General features: G+C 40.6%; 1 long non-coding RNA gene across 1 annotated transcript in view; it reads right to left on the reverse strand.

Annotated features, from left to right (window-relative positions):
* LOC310697073 overlaps nucleotides 1–21,120 on the reverse strand; it is a 146,052-nt gene extending 124,932 nt beyond the window's left edge. The window contains exons 1-2 of the long non-coding RNA XR_014520918.1: nucleotides 20,930–21,120; nucleotides 18,994–19,123 (exon numbers count right to left, since the gene is read on the reverse strand). This is a non-coding gene — a long non-coding RNA (uncharacterized lncRNA). The remainder of the gene's footprint in view (nucleotides 1–18,993; nucleotides 19,124–20,929) is intronic.
* Nucleotides 21,121–21,871: the final 751 nt, after the last annotated feature.

Here is a 21,871-nt window from a genome sequence, read left to right on the forward strand (position 1 = left end):
TCTCATAAGTGAGTAAAAACATTCCAAAACAAATTACAGGCTAGCTTTTCTTTCCATTTTCCCCCTGCCAGTTTAACAGTATTCTTTGTAAACAATTTGAAGGGATCTTATTTGAATCAGCTTGTACTCAGCTGGAATTTGCTTTTAACAATAACTTGTGCTTTAATAAGCTGGTGCCCAGAGTTTGTGCCATGCTGCTTCAAAGAGATAGCAAAGCTATGAGTAAGATCAAAGCAAAATGGTCATGGGATCTTAACTATTTGACAGAAGAAGAAACAGAGAATTATACCAGCACAGTTTCTATTTTTCCTGAAGAATTATTCACTTTGATTTCCTATGAAGAGTTTACATCTCTTCTTTAGTCAAAAAGTTCTCTTTTCTTATGTATCAAAGTTTTTAAAAACTCTGAAGACTTCTTTATTGCCTTAACAGAATGTTCCCACATGCTGAGGGCCTGCAGAACATTGGTCCCAGATACAGCAAAAGACAGGGGCCAATTATATCAGTAGAAGTCTCTCCCTTTTTCTCAACAACTAGAAAATAAAACAAAGTATTCAAATATTTTTTTCACTAGTTAGGACCTAGGACTAGTCACAATGCTGTCTCCAGCTCTGCATTGTATTCTGCTTTGTCATTCTCATACTGATCAAAGTAATCTGTGAGAAGTTCATTCTATACTCACACCCTTTATTATAGAGCATCGTGTTCCTCAAGAGTTTATCACTTCTGCCTAATGTCCATTTTCAAAGAAAATTCATAGACACAAAAACTAGTCACCAAGACTCGTATTTCTAGGCACAGAAATACTAGTATGGGAAACTTGTAATACTCCAAATACAGGGCACAGGTTAAGACTCCAGAATTCCTCTCTGTTTCAGATTTTTATTAGAGATGGGGAAGAATTTCTCTCCTATTCCCACCAAAGCAGCTTCCATTAACACTACAGAAGCCCTTATGAAAGCTAAATAGATACTCATAAGTAAGCCTCATTGACTACAGTAGGACTTATCCTAGGATAGTCACAGAATCGCAGCCTTAGGAATTAATTGAAACCTGTGTACAGTGGTACCTTGGGTTACATACACTTCAGGTTACAGACGCTTCAGGTTACAGACTCCGCTAACCCAGAAATAGTACCTCGGGTTAAGAACTTTGCTTCAGGATGAGAACAGAAATCGTGCTCTGGTGGCGCAGCGACAGCGGGAGGCCCCATTAGCTAAAGTGGTGCTTCAGGTTAAGAACAGTTTCAGGTTAAGAACGGACCTCCAGAACAAATTAAGTTCTTAACCCGAGGTACCACTGTACTGTGCAATTTTAGGTATTGGAGAGGAGACAAGGCTGACTCAACATGCACCCACATGCAGAAGAGATAGAGCTTTCCACATATAGAAAGCAACTTGCCTGGGTGTTGAATCTTACTCCACTGCTTGTCACAGGAGTGCATCCCCAAGCACGCCTGAGGGCAGCAAGCTAACTTAGAGGATGAAGGAAGGTCACGTGACACACATGCTTTAAGCAGCAATGGTCACTCCCCTCCAGCAGAAGGGAATCAAGAACAACCACAGGGTTGCTGCCACTGCCCTCTGGGATCTGCTTTCTGGAGTTATTTACCATAATGCTGAAGCCAAACCAGTGTATTGTCGGGGGGAGAGAGAGACTTCCATCTCTTCCTTTCTCCAGCTTGCTGCCACAATGGGAATATAGTCTGGTAAGCGTGTGGGAGGGGAAGGGGTTTAGTGAATTAGTAGGGAGAGAACGAGGAGCATATTCAAATACAGCCCAAAGGTTGTGGCTTGCCAAAGGCCATGCAGTGAGATCCGAGCAGAGGCAGAATCTGAGTGCTCTTGAGAGTGGAGGGAATTTTCTTCACAGTAACTGCACTTGTATCACTAAAATCCATAATTGGAGGGCAACAGAGAGAAAAATGGTGTGATGTTTACTCCTATGAGCTTACAAAACTTGAATGGTTTTTTACCCCTTCAGGGCATTCTTTAAAAAACAACCCTCAAAATATTATAGGAAAATGCACATATTACATGATTTGGTGCACTGTTATGTCATTGCATTTCCCACTTCTCTGCCTAGGATTTCTTTGCTTGTCCACTCTGTTGATTTTGTTTTGTTATATTTAAAATGGCAAGTTGTATATATACATTTAATAATAAATAAATTCTAGAAATATATTGTAAGGTAATAAATAGCATGCAGTTCTACAGAAATATCTTACCAAATATAATTGTTTTCAGAAATACCACTTACCTTTTTCATCCCCTGTTTAATGCACATAATGTGCACTGGAAGTTGATTGGGTTTTTATATGGCTGTGAGATCAGCAGAACTGCATTTCTGTGGCTTAGAATTTGCATCCTATAATTGCATTTTAGCACATTAATTGCATTTAATTTGTTATTCAATCTAAGAGCAGAACCTTCACCATCAGTGCTCTTGAGCAGAGTTTAAAGCAGCAACTGTCACTTTAAAATTAATATTCCTAGTACCTAAAGGTGAAAGGATAATGAGTCCTCACTCCTCAAATTAAAAATCTAAATTGGGGAAAACTCTCCCTGGACTTTTGTATTTATTCACCTTTGCCCCTTTGATGAAAAGCAAATATAATTCCATTAATAAAATATCCCCTCTCCATGATGATCTTTAGTCTTCCCATATTTTTCTACTTCCTGCCTTTTTTTGCAAAAAAAAAAAAAGTGATTTGAGAACTAGATTGCAGTGAGACATATTTGTTGCAGGTGTTAACTTGGCAGGTGCAGCTTGTCACCAAAATTCATTCATTTTAGTGCTGTTGTGTATTATTTTGGTGACGATAGAAGGGGTAGAAAACAAAATAGTGCAAATGTGTATGACTAGATACACAACTGGTGCAGGGCAGGAATTAGAGGCAGCTAGGCAGAATATATAAACTCTTCAGTTAGTAAACCTTTTTACAACTAGCATAGAAATGTTGTTCATAGAGAGGCAATGAATGCCTATATTTTCTGATTTTGTGCTTTTACTATGAGTGCACTTATGCTATCCTAGTTATGATATTTGGGTACTTAGCTGCAGTCTTTATTTTCCCGGTTATGACTTTTAACATATAAGCAAACATTTCTTCAGCTCAGGAGACACGTCTCATAACTAGGAAATTATTCACAGCACTTTTTATATAAGATGGTTGTCATGTGAAAGTGTTTCCACATGGCTGAGGTATTGTATTTGGTCTATACCAGAGATCAGCAACATTTTTCAGCTGTGGGGCAGTGCACCGTCCCTCAGACCTTGGGGGGGGGGCTGGACTATATTTTTTGGGGGGAAATGAACGAATTCCTATGCCCCAAAATAACCCAGAGATGCATTTTAAATAAAAGCACACATTCTACTCTTGTAAAAACATGCTGATTCCCAGACCGTCCACAGGCCGGATTGAGAAGGCGATTAGGCCAGATCCAGCCCCCGGGGGGCCTTAGTTTGTATACCCTGGTATATACACTACATAGATTCGCCCCCACTATATGGTTGCTACCAAGAAACCTCAGGCCAACATCAGATATACTTTATGGCAAAGGATCACACAGAAACTCTTACCAAAGGGATCAACAGACACACTTGCTGCCTGCTTTCATCAGGTGGTTGTAATGTATGTGAATTGGAAAATACCCAATATACAAAGAGAAGATTTTGTATGTAGAAAACCTCAGATATGTGGATCAACAGCAAAATGGTCACATCATGATTATATTTAGTATGGCAACTAGATGAATGCTCTGAAATATCCCACATTAATGGTTGAATCATAGCTCGCCACTAGGCCTGTCATGCAAAATGAAGCAACCTGCTTCAGGTGGCACCTTTAGTGCAGCAAGACTTTTAAAAATGTTGATCCTACTATTTGAATGGGTGTGCCATTTGAGCTCTGCTTCATTCAACAAAATGTCTTGGGCTTTGCTTTGTGAGTTGTGTCATGAATGCATCCTGATATCAAAGGCGAATAGGGCAAAAACCAAGACAGTGGTGCCAGTTATTTCACTTGTTCAAGGGCTCTCAGTCATACAGCACATGCACAGATGCACTACAAGGATATGGTTACAACGGTAGTTGCTCTGTCTAACGACCAGAGGGCACAATGGTCCTGGAATGTGCCATTTTATCTTCCACAGGAAGTTCTTCCCTTTAATCTGTTGTTGACATTCTTTATCTGAGAGAGCCTTCAGTCCCCGAAGGCTATTTACTTTCTCTGGTAAATTTGAAGACCTCCAGCTTTCATTCATTCATCACAATCCCACAGTTCATAAGTGATTACATTGAAATATAGTAACAAAGCATTCCAGAGATAAATGAATGCATGAGTATATTTACAGAGACTTCAGAGGGTTTTGCAAAAATCCTAGGCATGTGACTCATGTTGGAACTAGGGATGGCAAGAGCCCACTGGTCTTGGTCACCATTGTCCCAACTCAAATGTCAATTTAGGTATGACAATTCAGATATGACTTAGACAGTGTCTTAAAAAACAGAGACATCACCTTGCTAACAAAGGTCCGTATAGTAAAAGCTATGGTTTTCCCAGTAGTGATGTATGGAAGTGAGAGCTGGACCATAAAGGCTGATCGCGGAAGAATTGATGCTTTTGAATTATGGTGCTGGAGGAGACTCTTGAGAGTCCCACGGACTGCAAGAAGATCAAACCTATCCATTCTTAAGGAAATCAGCCCTGAGTGCTCACTGGAAGGACAGATCGTGAAGCTGAGGCTCCAATACTTTGGCCACCTCATGAGAAGAGAAGACTCCCTGGAAAAGACCCTGATGTTGGGAAAGATGGAGGGCACAAGGAGAAGGGGACGACAGAGGACGAGATGGTTGGATAGTGTTCTCGAAGCTACCAGCATGAGTTTGACCAAACTGCGGGAGGCAGTAGAAGACAGGAGGGCCTGGCGTGCTCTGGTCCATGGGGTCACGAAGAGTTGGACACGACTAAATGACTAAACAACAACAACAGATATGACTTGAATTAATACACTGAGTTTGATCCTGATTCAGATTGGGTCCCATCATGTCTTTACTTGCCCTCGCTTCTTCCAAGCCCTTTAGATTTGGGAGAAAGGGCCATATCTCTTCTGAGGAGGGGTGGCAGTGGCCAGATGGAAGCAGCAGGGCAAAGGGAAGATTGTTATTGAGGATGTTGGGGGTGCTGAATCAAGTCTACTCCATCTATCAGAGACAGAAAAGCAGGAATTTCTCTCCCACACCCCTCAATCTGTAGTCATTCTTTACAGTCCTCCCCCCACAGCAAGCCAAACAAGACTCCCTGGTGCCACCAAACAGCTGCCAGTTGTTGTTCTGTTTAAGGACAATTTCAGCAGGAGTCTTGAGTCTCACTGAGAGCCATTCATCTGTTTCATCTGTTATATAAGGAATCCAAGGCATGTGGAGATAACACGATCAGAACTATACTCCCTGCCATAGACAGCAGCAGTACTCCATGAATGGGGGTGGAATCAAGTTAGGATCAATACAAAACCAACCCTTTTTATTTTCAGGATTTTGTTTTGTTTTGTTTTGATCTGTGAAAGTCTGTTTTAACATTTCAGCTGAATGAACAAGCTGAATGAATATTTCAGAGCAAATCATGTCAAAAGTGGGTGGCTCCTGAAGTTATATTTTGGTGCCTTTTGTTTTTCAGATAGAGAGTGATGGTAAGAGTGACATAAGTTTAGAATTTACAAGGCATGATATTCTTATGAGTTCGGGGGAGGCAGACTGAATGCCTGACCCCCCCCCCTTTCTAACCCCTGGATCCAGTAGGTGCTAACATATAAGGGAGGCTAGCTTCCCTTGATGATGGGCCATTAAGGGAAACAAAAGAAGGGGGCTCTGTGTGAGATGGTAAGTGGGTTGGACCCCTCCCCCAGCTTACCATCAATTGGAAGGACAGAGCCAGATTTCTAGGGTTGGAAGTTGCAGCGATGTGAGCTAGAAGCAAAGCAGCAAGCAGAGAGAGCAAGCCATGCCAGATTTCTGCTTGAATCTAAGACTGTGAGTATGGGAGAGAAAAGACCCACTTGGGGTGTTGATGGTGTGAACCCCTTCCATCAAAGGCTCAGGTTGTAGATATGTGTAAATAAACCATATATCATAAAGGCACCACAGTCTTTGCTGTGCCTCATTTCCAAAAGGAAACATGGACCTTGGATAGGTGCATGGAATGCCTGGAACCTCACACCACTTTGAGATTGGGATGGTGTGCAACAGTATTAAGGGAAAGGATATAGTGGTACTGTTGACACCTTGGCAAAATAATAATAATAATACACTAATTAATTTGACATTGTATCCATTCCATTCCAAATGTGTCTCAGTGTTCAAACTGATTCCTCACACTCTAGTCCTTATGACATCAGTGGTTCTGTGGGTGTCTCCTTTAGTCCTTACTCAGCTCTCAAGCATTTTGTTTGCATATGCTCTGAACAGAGATATCAGAGCAATACAAAGGAAGTAGAGATGGATGAAGCTATCAATTTTTGTGTCTCTCAATTCCCCCCTTTTTGTGATCTTAAGTACACTTCTCCATTCTTCTGCATCGGTTTATGAACTGTTTTGAAGTCCTCTTAAAAATTCATCAGCATTTTACGTAGTACATATTTCTTATAATAATTTTTGCAAGTCATTTCCCCTAATAAAATGCATTTTGCATGTTATTTTCACCAATATATGCATTTGTATTCACACTTTCTCCTAATATACACATTTTTGGATGGGAAACTGCAGTGCAAAATTCTATATTGTATTCATTTTGAAAGATAGCTGCATTTCAATTTGTATATTATTTTGGAAGTGTAATTTGGATGAAATCAAATTTTCCTCCCATCCCTACCAGAAAGATCAGATTTCTATTTTTTCCAATCTTAAGTTCAGTTCTACACTTTTTGAATCAATTTGTGAATTAAAAATAAACCCATTAAAGCCATTTTATATGCAGTTTTAACTAATATCCACATTTTCCCATCATCCTTGACCACTGGTCCTGTTAGCTAGGGCTGATGGAAGTTGTAGACCCAAAACTTCTGGAGGGCCGAGTTTGCCTATGCCTGCTCTAATGTATGCTATTTTCACCAATATCTTCATTTTTATGCATACTTTATGCATACTGTATATGCATTTTTTAAAAGCATTGACTGGTTGGAGAAATGCTTTGCAACATTTTGATAAGTGTGAATTTCAGATAATAGCTGTGTTTCATATACTGTTTCCGCAAGTGCAAATCTGATAGATTCACATTTAACTGTGTACAGTGGTACCTTGGGTTAAGAACTTAATGTGTTCCGGAGGTCCGTTCTTAACCTGAAACTCATTTTAGCTAATGGGGCCTCCTGCTGCCGCTCGATTTCTGTTCTCATCCTGAAGCAAAGTTCTTAACCCGAGGTACTATTTCTGAGTTAGTGGAGTCTGTAACCTGAAGCGTCTGTAACCTGAAGCGTATGTAACCCAAGGTACCACTGTACTGAATTGAATTTCTACTCTATCTCTACTTCCGGGTCTGTTAGGCAAAAAGGAAAAACAAAACAGAATATTAGCACACATTGATTCCAGCACATATTCCCCTTGTTCAGGTATTACTGGCAGGAAGACGAAACATAAATGGAATGTGGGGGCACCTTTACCCCACCCTTCTCATCAGACAGTTCCTTATCGCTGTTCTTGTGTTCAGTTGCTGCATCTGAAGCAGGGAACCTCAGGATTCGTGGTAGTTCTGTGTGCATTGTATAAACAAGTCCTTCTAGGGTTCTGAAATGCAGAGGGAGCCTTAACAAGCACAAGAGGCTCCCAACTTCAGATGTAGCAGCTGAACATGGGATCAGCAAAAAGAACCATGCAATGACTAAAGGCATGGCTCCACATCACATTTCTCTTACTGCCAGCAATACCTGAACAGGGCTATTTTAGTTTCATACAAATGTTGAACAAGAGTGAAGAAAGAAGTAAACTGCTAGGTTCAGATATAGGTTAACTTATAATTAGGAAAGAAAGTTGTTCTCTACTAGTAATATTTTCCTTCTATAAAATTCATCCTGATATCCTTCAGTACTGTGATTGTCTGCATCCAGTTTTACATTATATTTTAATTGCTTAGCATTTATATATTCATACTTGTATTTTAATAGCATTACCTTTAACACATAACAGGTTATATGATGCAGTTCTATGTTTTAAAGTGTTGCATAAATGAATTGCCATGATTTATCCAACACCTGATATCAGCAGGAAATATGGTTGTAGAGTAGACATGTATTAAAAATAATTATGCTTACTTATTATTTTGAGTGGTTAGCTCTGCTTGTCAGCAGAATAAGTGAATTGGAGATATGGTTGTTTTTATTTCATTCATATGTATGTGTGTATTTCTGTGTGTATCAGAGGTTTTTTATTTTAAAAATCATGCATATATTCAATTGTAAACTTTTTTTGAAATATCCTTCATCATCATATTCACAGTAACCTTAATAATAAACAGTGCATCTAATTTCTATATCCGTAACATAGCGTATAACTGATTGTGATATTTATTTTCCTTTCTGTGTATATGTATTCCATTCTAGCATTAATGGGTGTCATACATCAGGCTGTGAGTGGAAAGAAATATGAAATTGAAGTGTCAAGATCCTGCTGAATAAGACATGCACACTGTGGCAAATCCTGACACACAGGTGAATGAATAGGAAACTAAGGATGTGACCCTTAGGAATTAGCTTAGAGATCCAAATTCCTTCAGGGCATGCTTCATAACTGTCACTCATCACAAGGAATGCCCTTGATTTGAATCCAATTTTAACTCCTGCCCACATGGAATATTAACTCCTGCCCACCTAGAATTCAGTGCTGGCTAACTGGGGCCACTATAAATTATTTACAAAAGAGTTGGATCAGACAACCGAAAAGTTAGAAAATAGCATAACAAATAAATAAGTTGAGTGCGTGTCATTCTGGGAATTTCTGCTTAATTAATAATGTGTGACTCTTCTGTTATATTTGGTTTTTTTTTGGGGGGGGGGGACTAAGCCAAAACATAGACAAGTTGCATAGATGTTGTCTAATTACTGAAGGACACTTAGTATAAAGGCTAAGACTGAAGAGACATGCAAGTAGCTTCCCCAAATAACTTCTTGCACAGAACCTCAATCACACTATAATCCCACATTTTGGGGCAGCAAATCACTTTTCAAAGCCATAGTAGGTTCACATTGTGATATGAGGGTCTGTGAGTTGATTTTTAAAAAAAAAAAAAATACAACATATTTTTTATTTATGCAGGCAGTACATAAATCTTCTATATGGTCTGAGATGGAGCGTTTGCACAGAGAACAGACATGTATAAGTTATCCATGTTGAGCAACTAGTAGAAGTGATCAATGTCATGCGCTTAAACGGTTTAACAGGTATCCCAATCCTATCAAAAACTGGGCTCTAACGATGCTAAGAATGCAAGTGAGAAGGAGATTGACAGATTAGACTTTTCTTGCAGTTTAAATATATTGGTTTAAAGAAAGACCATACTATGGTATTTCAGTTTATTTGTGGTTAGCTTTCATTAGACTACTTTGGGTTTGATTCACCTAACAAGTCCCAGCAGCAGAAGCAATGCACAGGGTCTCCCACTTGTGCAACAGGGCATCCCTCCTCTCCTCCTGCTACTCCCCCCCCCCAAAAGGCTTTGTGGGAGGGGGAATTGTTGCCTCTGGCAAGCTTCTACTTAGAGCCACATCTTCTCAACTAATATGATCATTGCTTTATATTCACTTAGTCTTAGCAGGCAGAAAGCAAGCTTTTTCTGTTGGCCTTGGAGATTGTGATGGTACACAAGAGAGTTACTATTTCAGTGGTGTCTGGTGTCCATTGGAACCAGGCAGGATGGTCAATGGGAGGTGGAAACAGAGCCACAACCAACTAATTCTGGTTTTTGTTCCTTTCTCCCTCCCTTCAATGACATGGAGGCAGCAGTAAAATTTCATGACACTGAATTTCTAGCTGAATTTCTTGGCTCAGTATACTTGGGTACTGTCATACTTTCTTCTCTGCTGGGAGAAAGGCAGGGCCTCTCAACACATCCTTCCAGCTCCTCATTCCAAAAAGAGAAAGTGCAGGGCCTCTTAAGCAAGAGGGGTGTCAAAGAGCATTTTTATTCTTAGTTTATTTCTATGCCACCTTTCTGCCAAAAAGGTCCCCAAGATGGCTCACAAAGGGTTTTAATGCTTATTTTTGTAAGTTGCTTTGAATTCGCATTTCGGACAAAAGTGACTAATAAATATAATTAATTAATAAGTGAATGAATGCAGACTGAAGGCGCTCCCATCTCAAAAGTAGAAGCTAAGCAGGCAGTACATAAATTAACCTAAGCAAAAATCATTTTACCAAAACTGCCACTCTTTCCTTCCCTCCTACTTGTTCCTCCTAATATTCCATTGTTTCTTTGTAAGCAATGGCTACATCTATCCTTATAGAACCTTCTGTTTCTTGAGATGAGTAGGTGCAGAATTTCACTAGGACAAGACTGAAGCAGAAGGTTGTCGGCCAGTACCAGCAGGTATCTCAGTAGTAAATAAGTAAGCCGTCAGACAAAAGTACTCTATTTGCCCTAATGGACTAATGCCCCCTGTGTACTTCAGGTGACTGCTTATTATTAGCAAAAATACCTGTTCATTGCATTACCCTTTACATTTTGGGGCACACACTTAAAAACAACAACACCTAAAAGGAACAAGAAATATGATGAGGAATGTGTGATATATATCAGCTACAATGTAAGAACAGGTAGGTAGCCGTGTTGATCTGACGCAGACGAAATAAATTAAAAAAATTAAAAAATTGTCCTGTAGCACCTTAGAGACCAACTAAGTTTGTTCTGGGTGTAAGCTTTCGTGTATCTGAAGAAGTGTGCATGCACACAAAAGCTTATACCCAGAACAAACTTAGTTGGTCTCTAAGGTGCTACTGGACAATTTTTTTAATTTTAAAAATTTATTCCTTAATGTTAGAACAGTTTGCAAGGGCAAGTCCCATGTTGAGTGTAGCCTAGTCTCAGTACTACAAATAGGTTTTAGCCTGCACTCAGTGGAATCCCTTCCTAAATGTTCAGACCTAGCAAAGAGAGAAGAAGAGAGCTCTTGGGCTATAATCCCAAACTTAAACCTAAATGTCCCAGAAACAGCAAACACCATTTGTGGTAGATGCTTTTATCACAGCTCGTAATTTACCATTCCAAACGCCAGTCTATCTTCATCCTCACTCTAGCATATAGACTGCTTTACTTGGATGAATATAATGGTGCGTTATTGTGACATCTTCCTTGAACAGCACTGAAAACTAGGAAGAGGGACTATAAATAGCAAGGCTTAATTTCCAGTCCTAGGGGCACACAAGCACTCTCAGTCCACTTAAAGTCAATAGAGATACATGAACAAACTGAAGCGCTTAATGATTCACTTTCTTCTGCTTACTAGAGTTGATCATGGTAGTTACCAGAGTGATACTATTTATCTGCAGCCCCATTAGGAGATCTCTTATTGGTCAAGTTAATACAAGTCATTACTTGACTTGAAAATAATGATTTGCAGCCACAGTAACTCCCGGTAATGTTTGAGCAGATGCTGAGGATCAGGGACAAGGGTTCTTACTAAATAAATTGCAAAACATTATTTGCCAAGCAGGGCCACTTGTCTAAGCATTATTCAAACTTCTTTTATATATTTTTCAAAACCCAGACATATTTGTATTGTTTAAAAAAAGTCTGTATTTGCTTTGAACATCCAGTGCGTAATGATAAACGTAGCTGGTTTTTTCCTGTCCTTGATGTACAATTTACAAGCTGAGTGAGTATTGATCCCACTTACAACAAGATGTTTTTGTAGGAGAAGAGGTAACAGCAATGGAGTGCCCACAGGGCTGGTCCCACCATTAGACAGAATGAGGTGGCTGCATCAGGCAACTGATTTGGTGTGTCACGAAGAGACAGCAAATTGTTATTTATTTAATTTGTTATTGTTGGGCAGGGGCCAGGGAGGAAGAGACCTGCCTGTGGAATTTTCTTTCTCAGGTTTCAAAATAAGAACGTAAGGAGCCCTGCTGCATCAGATCAAAGGTCTGCATAGTCCAGCTTTGTGTTCTCATAGTGACCAACCATATGTCTGTGGGAAGCCCGCATGATGGAAATAACTTGTCTGGCTTTGGGTATCATAGAACTGTAGAGTTGGAAGGCACCGCAGGGGTCATCTAGTCCAACCCCCCCCCCCCAATGCAGGAATCTCAACTAAAGCATCAAGACAGATACTGTGCATCAAGGCTGCCTCAGACAGTAGATTATTTGGGCTTCGTCCTGAAGTGAACCTTCTCTTTCTATAGTCAACCAATTTCCTCTGTATGTAATACATTCCATAGTTTAAGATTCTCATTTATGCCAATTTTATTATTATTATTTCTATCCCTTAAGATTGGCTAGGATTGGGGAAAATTCAGTGTAACGCTTTTCCAATCATTCCATCTGCACAAGCATTTCAGCTTGCCAGACGAAAGAATCCGCTCTGTCCTCCTCCTGGAGGTTCTTCCACCCTCACAAGTGCAAAATTCATGGGTTGTGCAGGTGGGGTAGGAAAGCCCAATTGCACAAGTGGAAGTCCTTGCGCTGGGTTCTCACTGATGAATCCTACCATATGTCATTAAAATCCCCTAACAGTTGTGCTCCCACACCCATATCCTGCATTTGGAATGAACATAGTGCTTTGCTATCTTCCGTACATGTCTAGGTTGTATTGTATTTTTTCAGGGATCCTTGCCTTATTGTTGAAATCAAACCTTTATTAGGCATTATGCAAATAAAAACCGTAAAAAGGAAAATAACATGTAAAAGCCTTGAAGTATATATAAAAAGGCAGCAGTTGGCTACAAACATATATATATATATACATATAGAATCAGTGGTTTTCCTTGTTAACCTGCTCCTTGGAGGACTGCAGCCAAAAACTCGGCTACCCCCGCCGTTATCCTTTGGTCAACGTCAGATAGGCAGAATCCCACACATTCACCTTGCTGGGGTTCCAGACCACCCAAAAGAGGGGACAGCATGCGTTGACGGAGCGTACTGTACAATGGGCAATGAAAGAGAATATGCTCTACAGTGTCCGGGACATTCATAACCCTTGCCTTATTAAGCAAATGAAAGATCATGTCAGAAGGACAGTCTTGCAATGTGCCTCAGATTTGCAGGTAAAAGGACTCCCATTATTTGTGTTGGGGCTAGAAATCCTTAGGCCAGCTCCATGCCCAGGCCACACACATTTGCTGGACCTGTACTTCTGGGGTCTGACTGTAATATGTCCTTGAACCTGGACCTCTTGTTGGCCTGGACTAAGGATGCAGAGATGGGTGGGTGGATGCAGAAACCTCTCACATTGCACAATGGGCATGCAGCCTACTCCAGAAACGTAAGAGGAATGTCTGCTGCACGGCTCATATTTGCTGCTGACCCTCCCTACATTTGGTTCTGGCCTGCCCACAGCTTCAGTGTGGCCCCCTGGAATATTTCCAGCAAGGGAACGTACCGTAGTCCTCAGTCTGACAAAAGGGTTCATTTGCAGTCCTGTGCATGACTTCTAAAGCCTCCAAATCAAGTGAGGGGAACCTATGACACCCCCCCAAAAAAATGTTGCTGAATTACAGCTTCCTTCATCCCTGGTCATTGGCCATGCTTGCTAAGGCTTATGGGAGCTTCAGTTCAGCAACATCTGAAGGTATAAGGTTCCCCTCTCTTACTATAATTACAGGGTAAAAAACCCCACTGTCTTGCTTGTGAGCATGCACATGGATTTTAAAGAGTTATTGGATCCATATTTTTTTCAACAATGGGGGCTGTCACATGCTCTGTGCACTGAATTCCTGTGCTTTACACATAGGGAACTTTTCAGCATATGACAACATGCAATTCCAGCTGCAATTTGGATGACACCATCATAAGAACCATACATCACACCCCTTCCCTTCCTGTACAGTTCAAACAGCTTACTTTTAGAACAGTCGACTTTGATTTTATTTCCTCAGCCTCATTTGAGGTCAAATTTATTTATTACATTTATTAGTTGCCTCAAAACCAGAGTTCTCTAGGTGCCAGAAAATTAAAGCTATTTAAAGCACATATTCAATCAAATCACAGCACCCAAAAAATCCTGTAAAACAAAGCACCCACATCAGAGTAGAGGTTAGTAATACAGTAATATAACAAAAACAAAAAAACCCACAAAATAATCTCATAGAATCAAAACCACACCCTAATCCACTATGAAATGCATAGATCAACAGCTCCAATGGAGCCTGTTTTTCAGCACACAAGCCTTCAAGCTATGACAGTCTGTTCGACAAAAGCATCTCCCCTCACTTGGATTTCCCAGGTTCAAATATCCTTTTTCCTTTGAGTCTGCAAAGGTTGCCGAGCATTTTGCTCTGCAAAAAATAAATAAATAAAAATAAATTCAGTGTTGCTTTCCAAATCCCACAATTTGGAAGAGGTGAACTTTGTATTAAAGGTGGAGCAGCTTCTAGAATGCAAACAAGTACTGAATTTGGAAGCATCATTCACAGTAAATTCTACAGAGTTCAATGAGGACCAGATGCGCATCCAGTTCAGCATTCTCTTCTTACAGTAGTCACACCCAGGTGTCTATGGGAAATCCTCAAATGGAATTTGAACACAGCAGCACTCTCCTCACTCTTGTTCCCCAGCAACCAATGTTCACACAGGTGGTACAGAGCCATCATGGCCAATAGCCACCAGTAGCCTCATTCTGCATGGATTTGTCTCATCTGTTTTTAAAGTAATTCAGATTGGCAGCCATCATTAGTTCTGGTGGTAGTGAATTCCAGTTTAATTATGCACCATTAACTCCCAAGGAAGTATACGAGGAAGTGTGCATGCACCCTTATACCCAGAACATACTTAGTTGGTCTCTTAGGTGCTACTGGACAATTTTATTTATTTATTTCAACTTTGTCAGACCAACAAGGCTACCTACCTGAATCCCAAGGAAGTACTGAGTCACAATTCCTCTTCCATTGCTTCTTTTATAATGGTCCAAAGGAGCATAATCATCTCTTCCATACAGAGATGCTACCTAAATTGGCATTGCACACAAATCAGATGGGATGGGTGGAAAATCATGAGCTTTCTTTTTGAATGTTATAGAACAGGCTTCCTCAACCTTGGCCCTCCAGATGTTTTGAGACTACAATTCCCATCATCCCTGACCACTGGTCCTGCTAGCTAGGGATCATGGGAGTTGTAGGCCAAAAACATCTGGAGGGCCGAGGTTGAGGAAGCCTGTTATAGAATAACTGCAGGAACAGGAATCATTGCTCACTCATAATTCTTTTTATCCTTTGGGGCATGTTCTCAAATATGTGGTGAAAAACACATGGCAAAAAACCTGCAGATTTCTTTGTATAACGTGTTGGAAAATCCATCCTGACACTGATAAAACTGTTGATGAGAGCCTGTTTAACTACGTGATATTTTCACCAAAACATAAAATAAAATGCTCAGTACAAATGTACATCCTATATCTTTATTATTTCAGAACTGTAAAAACAGCCATCATCTGGAGAAAATTTATCTGACAATTTATTAATGACAGATACTGCTGGAGATGTGCTTCCTTATATCAAAGACACATAATTTTCCTTGCTTTGAGGTGTTACGAATGACATTTAAAGTTTTGTGTCTTTCATAGCATCCCCACATGATTTAATATTCCCATTTTACAATGACAGTGCTATCATGACAATAAATTTTTTAAATGACAGTGGTTTTTTTCCCCTAATGCTGAGTTCTCAACAGGATTTGGGGTTATACTGTTCAAATATTCTGTTTCATGCAAAACATTCCACTGTACATCAGAATTAAATAAAAAGAACAGGCTCTGAAAACAAACTTTACCAACAGCAGGAATGTTTTCATAAGGATGCATCCTTTACCATATGTCTTACCGAGGAACTGCTTGCAAGCTTCCCATCAGCATCTGGTGGCCCACTGTGAGAACAGGATACTGGACTTAATGCGCATTTGGCTTGATCCACCGAGGCTCTTCTTATACCCTTTATCACATGATCAGATCTGACTGTGTGGTACCTACTTTGGATGACTTACATAGGGTTATGTATAATAACACAACAGTAAAGCCTTCAGATTTTGCTGTACACACTTGTAGCTGTCAAATTTGGACAAATTTACATCATAGTTGTGGAACTCAAGTTTTGAAATTTGTACAAATATGTTTGCAAATGTACCAAAACCTTGATGCCCTCCTCTCCTGCAAAGGAAGAAGGGACTGCTGTTTTTATTATGCTAAGGAAAAGGTACATCCGAACTGTTTTCAGCTGGGAAGAGTGATGCGGGCTTTCTTGCCCTGACCTTCAGAGCTGCTCAGAAAGCTATGAGAAGCCTTGCTGTTTTCAGGCAATTGTCTCACTGCAGCACTAGGGACAGCTCCCCTGCCTGGAGTAGTGAAGGGACTCTCACAGACACTATTCTGACTGTGGAGACGCTCTAAAAACAGTGAGATTCATCACAATTTTCTAAGAGACTTTGATATTCAGCACAGTATCAGGGAAAGTCTGTGCCTTTCTTCCTTCTGAGCCTAAAGAAGAACTTGGACTCTTCCTCCCCTTGGCTGTCTTCAGAAGCACTTGGGAAGCAGTAAGTTTTATCCTTAACCTGCTATCATTGTAACTTCTGCCCAGTTGCAATTGATTTTATTACTACTATTATTATTAGCAAATGCAACAAAGGGGAAAAATGAATCGTCATTAGTAGCAGCAGATCCCATTAAGAATAACTATCAGCCTACATACATTACATATGTACATTTATGGAAGTCTTTCAGATGGTGAAATAGGTATCCACACAAAATTGTTGTCTATAGGAAAGATAGTCAATTATAGCCCCAGTAGTGAAGAATAGTTAGTGAGTATTATAAGTCTCTTAGTAACCATAACAGCTTGTAAAGTCCACTTTTGTTGTCCCCTCATTAATCCCCATACTACAGGAATACAATTTTAGAGTGAACAAATATCAAGGATTTCACCAATACAAAATAAATACAGATAACAACTTCAGACCATAGGGAATTATTGGGGAAGCTGGCTACAGTTTTAAAGCTACTGACATTTGCCACATGCGTTCTTCTACAATGGGCGTGAGGAACTTCTGACCCTTCAGATGTTGTTGAACTCCAGCTCCCATCAACCTCAGCCAGCATGGCCCATAGTCATGGATTATAAGAATTGCAATTCAACAACATCTGAGTAGGCACAGGTTCCCTGCTCATGCTGTACTACCTCCCTCAAGCAAGAGTATTTCTATTTCAATCATTTTGTTAAAATGTGGATACATACCTAGGAATGTACTATTTTTCTCTTCCATAGTTCTGAGGAGTGGTACATGTAAACAACAGCAAACCTTTGTCTGCTGATTTGATAGCCAAGGCCACCTTCAGAATCTGAGTAAAAAGTGAACTGTGTTTCTAACAGCAAGTGGGTTGTGTTTGGGGGTTTTTACACTTTTAAAAGTCATGAACTCTGTACCCTAACTTGCTCTTTAATATCTTTGTTAGCATTGCACCAGAATTACCATTTTAGGAAATCTTCCTCCCTTCTCAGAAAAAATTCCCTACTCTCTCCTCAAACATTATGCACTGATAGTGAGTTGATTTTACATATTCTGTTTTTCTTACAGTTGATTTAAAATGAGTTTTCTGCAAATTTACTATTTCTCCTAGCTCTTTGGGGGTTTAAGAATTTCTCATTGAACTGAACTTCCATACACTCACACCACTAACTAGAATTGCTTCCTTATTGTATCCATCTGTTATATCCTTGGTAGTGAAAAGGGGGACTGGTTTCTCTCAGTGCTCTTCCCATGTTTACTGCTGTTGATTAAGGTGGGGGAAAGTCTCCCTTGTGACATCTATCTTGTGTCAGCAGCTAGAAGAGGGATAATGTTTGATGTTTTATTCTGTTTAATATTCTGTTGGGAGCCACCCAGAGTGGCTGTGAAACCCAGCCAGATGGGTGGGGTATAAATAATAAGTTGTAGTTGTAGTTGTAGTTGTAGTTGTAGTTGTTGTTGTTATAAGGGACCCATGGCTCTCCAGATGTTTATCAACTCTAATCAGCCTTGGTCAGTAAGGATGTGAACTGCAGTTCAGCAACACACAAAGGGCATCCCATCTTTGTTCCATTAATAGGTTTGTGAGTTCAACTCTACTGCATTGCCATAAGTTAAGCAGTGGATTCAAAAAGGGTTCAGTCTTAAAAGGGCAAAATATGCTTGATTCACCTTGGTAACCAATTAAGGCCCAAGGAAATGGTCTGAACTATGTAAGGAAATCTTTACATGGTGGCCTCTGCATGTTTTGGACTACAACTCTCATCAGCCTCAGCCAGCATGGCCCAATGGTCAAGGATGATTGAGAGCTGTAATTCAAAATGTCTGAAGAAGAAGAAGAAGAGTTTGGATTTGATATCCCGCCTTTCACTCCCCTTCAGGAGTCTCAAAGCGGCTAACATTCTCCTTTCCCTTCCTCCCCCACAACAAACACTCTGTGAGGTGAGTGGGGCTGAGAGACTTCACAGAAGTGTGACTGGCCCAAGGTCACCCAGCAGCTGCATGTGGAGGAGCGGAGACACGAACCCGGTTTCCCAGATTACGTGACTACCGCTCTTAACCACTACACCACACTGGCTCTCTACACTGAGGGAAACAGGTGGGGGAAAGCTGTTCTAGGAGGACTCTGGAAATCCAGAAGAGGCAAACAAAGCTAAAATTGGCCAAGCAGAGATGGATCCTAATGACTGCTTGTAGATACTACAATTTCTATGGAAACTAATAGCCTTGTGGTATGTATTTTCATTCTGAATTCTAGTTTTTGTGGGAGTGGGGGGGTGGGGAGAGCATTTGCCTACCTGCCAGATGGACCATTTTCTGAGATACATCTTCCTGTAACTTCTTTGAAATAATTTCCATTCTGCTTTGCATCCAACGCCACATTTTCTTTCTCTGTGAAGCTTCTAGCCTTAAAAATAGTTCAGCCACCTGTTGCAGGAAGTAAAGGAACATATCATTTGCAAAGTTTCTTAAAAACAAAACCGTTGTGTGGGTTTAATAGTTGGTTGTCAATAGTCATTACTTAAGATTCCCAGTCCCACAACTGTGCCTAACCACAAATACCACCCCTCCCCACTGCTGTATGGTGATTATTGTCGTGTGTGTGGTAAGATAGAGTAATGCATCAGTTGTGAAATTCTCCATTAGTGCTAATTTGGAAATGGGAATATTTATTTTTTACATACATAGTCCACCTTTCCTCCAGGTAGCTCAAGGCAGAGTGTGTGGTTCATTCTGCTTCCCATTTTATCCTTAAAACAATTCTGTTGTGATGTTTAAAAAGCTGGTGGCAAGAGAACTGGGCAAACGGTGCTCAGGGAGTGTGCAGGCAGGTTGATGCACACAGGGAGACTGGGGGCAGGGCTGCTTTGCACGCCCTTCCACGTCTCCAGTTTTAAAAATGGTGTGTCCAAGCTAGTGCCTGAACATTGCTGGAGTGAGTGGAGCTCTTCCAGGCAGTTATTTATTTATATTTTAATCCTTTAAAAATAAAATAAATATAAAAGGTTACTGTGTGCCATCACCTACGGCTCTGAAACCTCACAGTCTGTGTTTCCTTCCTAGCAGGAGCCACAGGCTGGGGGGTGGGGGACACAGGGGGGCGAGTGAGCTTAGAATGATGTCTAGTTTTGTCTTGAAGCACCTTGAAGTAAACCCCCTCACACAGGGAAATTGGGATTTCCTTGGCACAAAATACTTCCTGTCTTATCAGTGCCAGAAAGTCAGCACAAACTAATCTTGCTTCAGCAAAATGGATATATCTGCTATATGTGGACTTTGCAGCACTACTTCTGTTTTGCAGTGTGTACATTCCATCAGATATAAAATATACTTTGATGCATTATATACTAGAACATTGGAAAATAACAGTGCCTCCGCACTCTGGTAATTTCCTACCCCGTTTGAGAGATTGCTGCAGTCGCTGGGAGCTTTAAGTACCTGGAAAGCCCCAGGCTACACTTGTAAATGGAGACACATCTGTGTCACAAGCTCTATTTACCTGCTTTTGATCGTCATTTTTGTCAATGGTCCATGAAAATGTGTGGAACCAGGACAAATGACACTGTGAACTGATTACTTCAAATTCATGGAGTAATAAAAACTGAAGGCTTTGGTAGCTTAAGAGAACATGACAGTTCTTTTCAAGGAAACAATGCTTTAGAAAGTTACATAATCATAATTGTCGTCTGCAGTGTCTTGGCTTCAGAAGAGATTTTCCCAGGCTACAAGGAGCTGTGTCCTTGCAAGTCCCCACAATAAATGTTAAAATGAGTTCTGTCTTGCAATTATAATACTAAAATTTGCAGGCTCTGCCTGATGATTAGGAGTAAACAGATAAATTCCTTTTCAGGTGGCAACAGGGAGAGGCCTTTGTCTTTCTGCTAGTGTTGTGTTACGCTCATATCTGCAAAACATCTCATTTATATTGAGATATGAACAAAATTCCCCTGTTCCCAAGCAACATCTTTCTTCTAGCTCGTGTTTACATTATTCCATATGCTATTTCTGAGTCCCCAGCATGTGCAAAATTATAGCAAAAGCCAGTCTTTGAGTGACATACTGATTTTGCATCCTATAACCATGCCACATCTTTCTTTTTAATATGCAAAATGGAATTTAATTCACATGTGCTACATTTTAAAGGTTCTCTTTCCCCTTAAGCTTCTTTAAGGAAGAGCTTCTCCTACAAGCCAGACAGATATATGTGTAGGCAACAGCATTACTATTACTTACATCACATTTGAGCGTCTCTGGTTTCATTCATCTTTAGTCTCTATATGTCTATTTCCCCCCTGCTAACAACCGTCGGCACTGATGAGCTGCAGTATATCCTGCTCTCTCTCCTTCCGACAGCAGTCATGAGCTGAGTTTATGCCACCTTCCATTGCATCCGTATGCAATCTGGCCTGATCGCATTTGTGCTTAATTTGTCTAGCCGTCCTATCTCTTTCATTTTCTCCTTGGCTAGGTATGACACTGCAGATTTCGCTTTTTAAAAAGGATTCATCCTTCTTCTGTCTGATTCTGCTTGTGCTGCTGCCATCACAAAAATCTGGGGCCAGACACAGCATAGTGGGCATGAAAGATGGGGGTGAAAATAGAGCTGGCCAGAGTGGAGAAGGCAAGAGGTGTTCCAGGAATGAAATGAAAAGAATGGATGCTTCCTAGCTTTTATTTTATTTTATTTTATTTAGATTGTGTTCCAGCTTTCCTCGTAGGACCGCAAGACAGTGTGCATGGTTTGAGAGCCAGTGTGGTGTAGTGGTTAAGAGCGATAGACTCGTAATCTGGGGAACCGGGTTCACGTCTCCGCTCCTCCACATGCAGCTGCTGGGTGACCTTGGGCTAGTCACACTTCTCTGAAGTCTCTCAGCCCCACTCACCTCACAGAGTGTTTGTTGTGGAGGAGGAAGGGAAAGGAGAATGTGAGCCGCTTTGAGACTCCTTTGGGTAGTGATAAAGTGGGATATCAAATCCAAACTCTTCTTCTCTTTTTCTTCTTCTCCCACCTTTATCCTCACATCACTCCTGTGCAATAGGCTGGGCTGAGGAACAGTGACTGGCCCAAAGGCACCCAGTGATCTTCATAGCTGAGTGAAGGTTTGGACCTGGATCTCCCTTCTCCACTACAGTGCACTGGCTGTCAGTAGAAAATTGTCATACAATATGGTAATA

The sequence above is a fragment of the Podarcis liolepis genome (assembly GCF_965112155.1).
Source record: "Podarcis liolepis genome assembly, chromosome: 2".
NCBI classification, from domain to species: domain Eukaryota; kingdom Metazoa; phylum Chordata; class Lepidosauria; order Squamata; family Lacertidae; genus Podarcis; species Podarcis liolepis.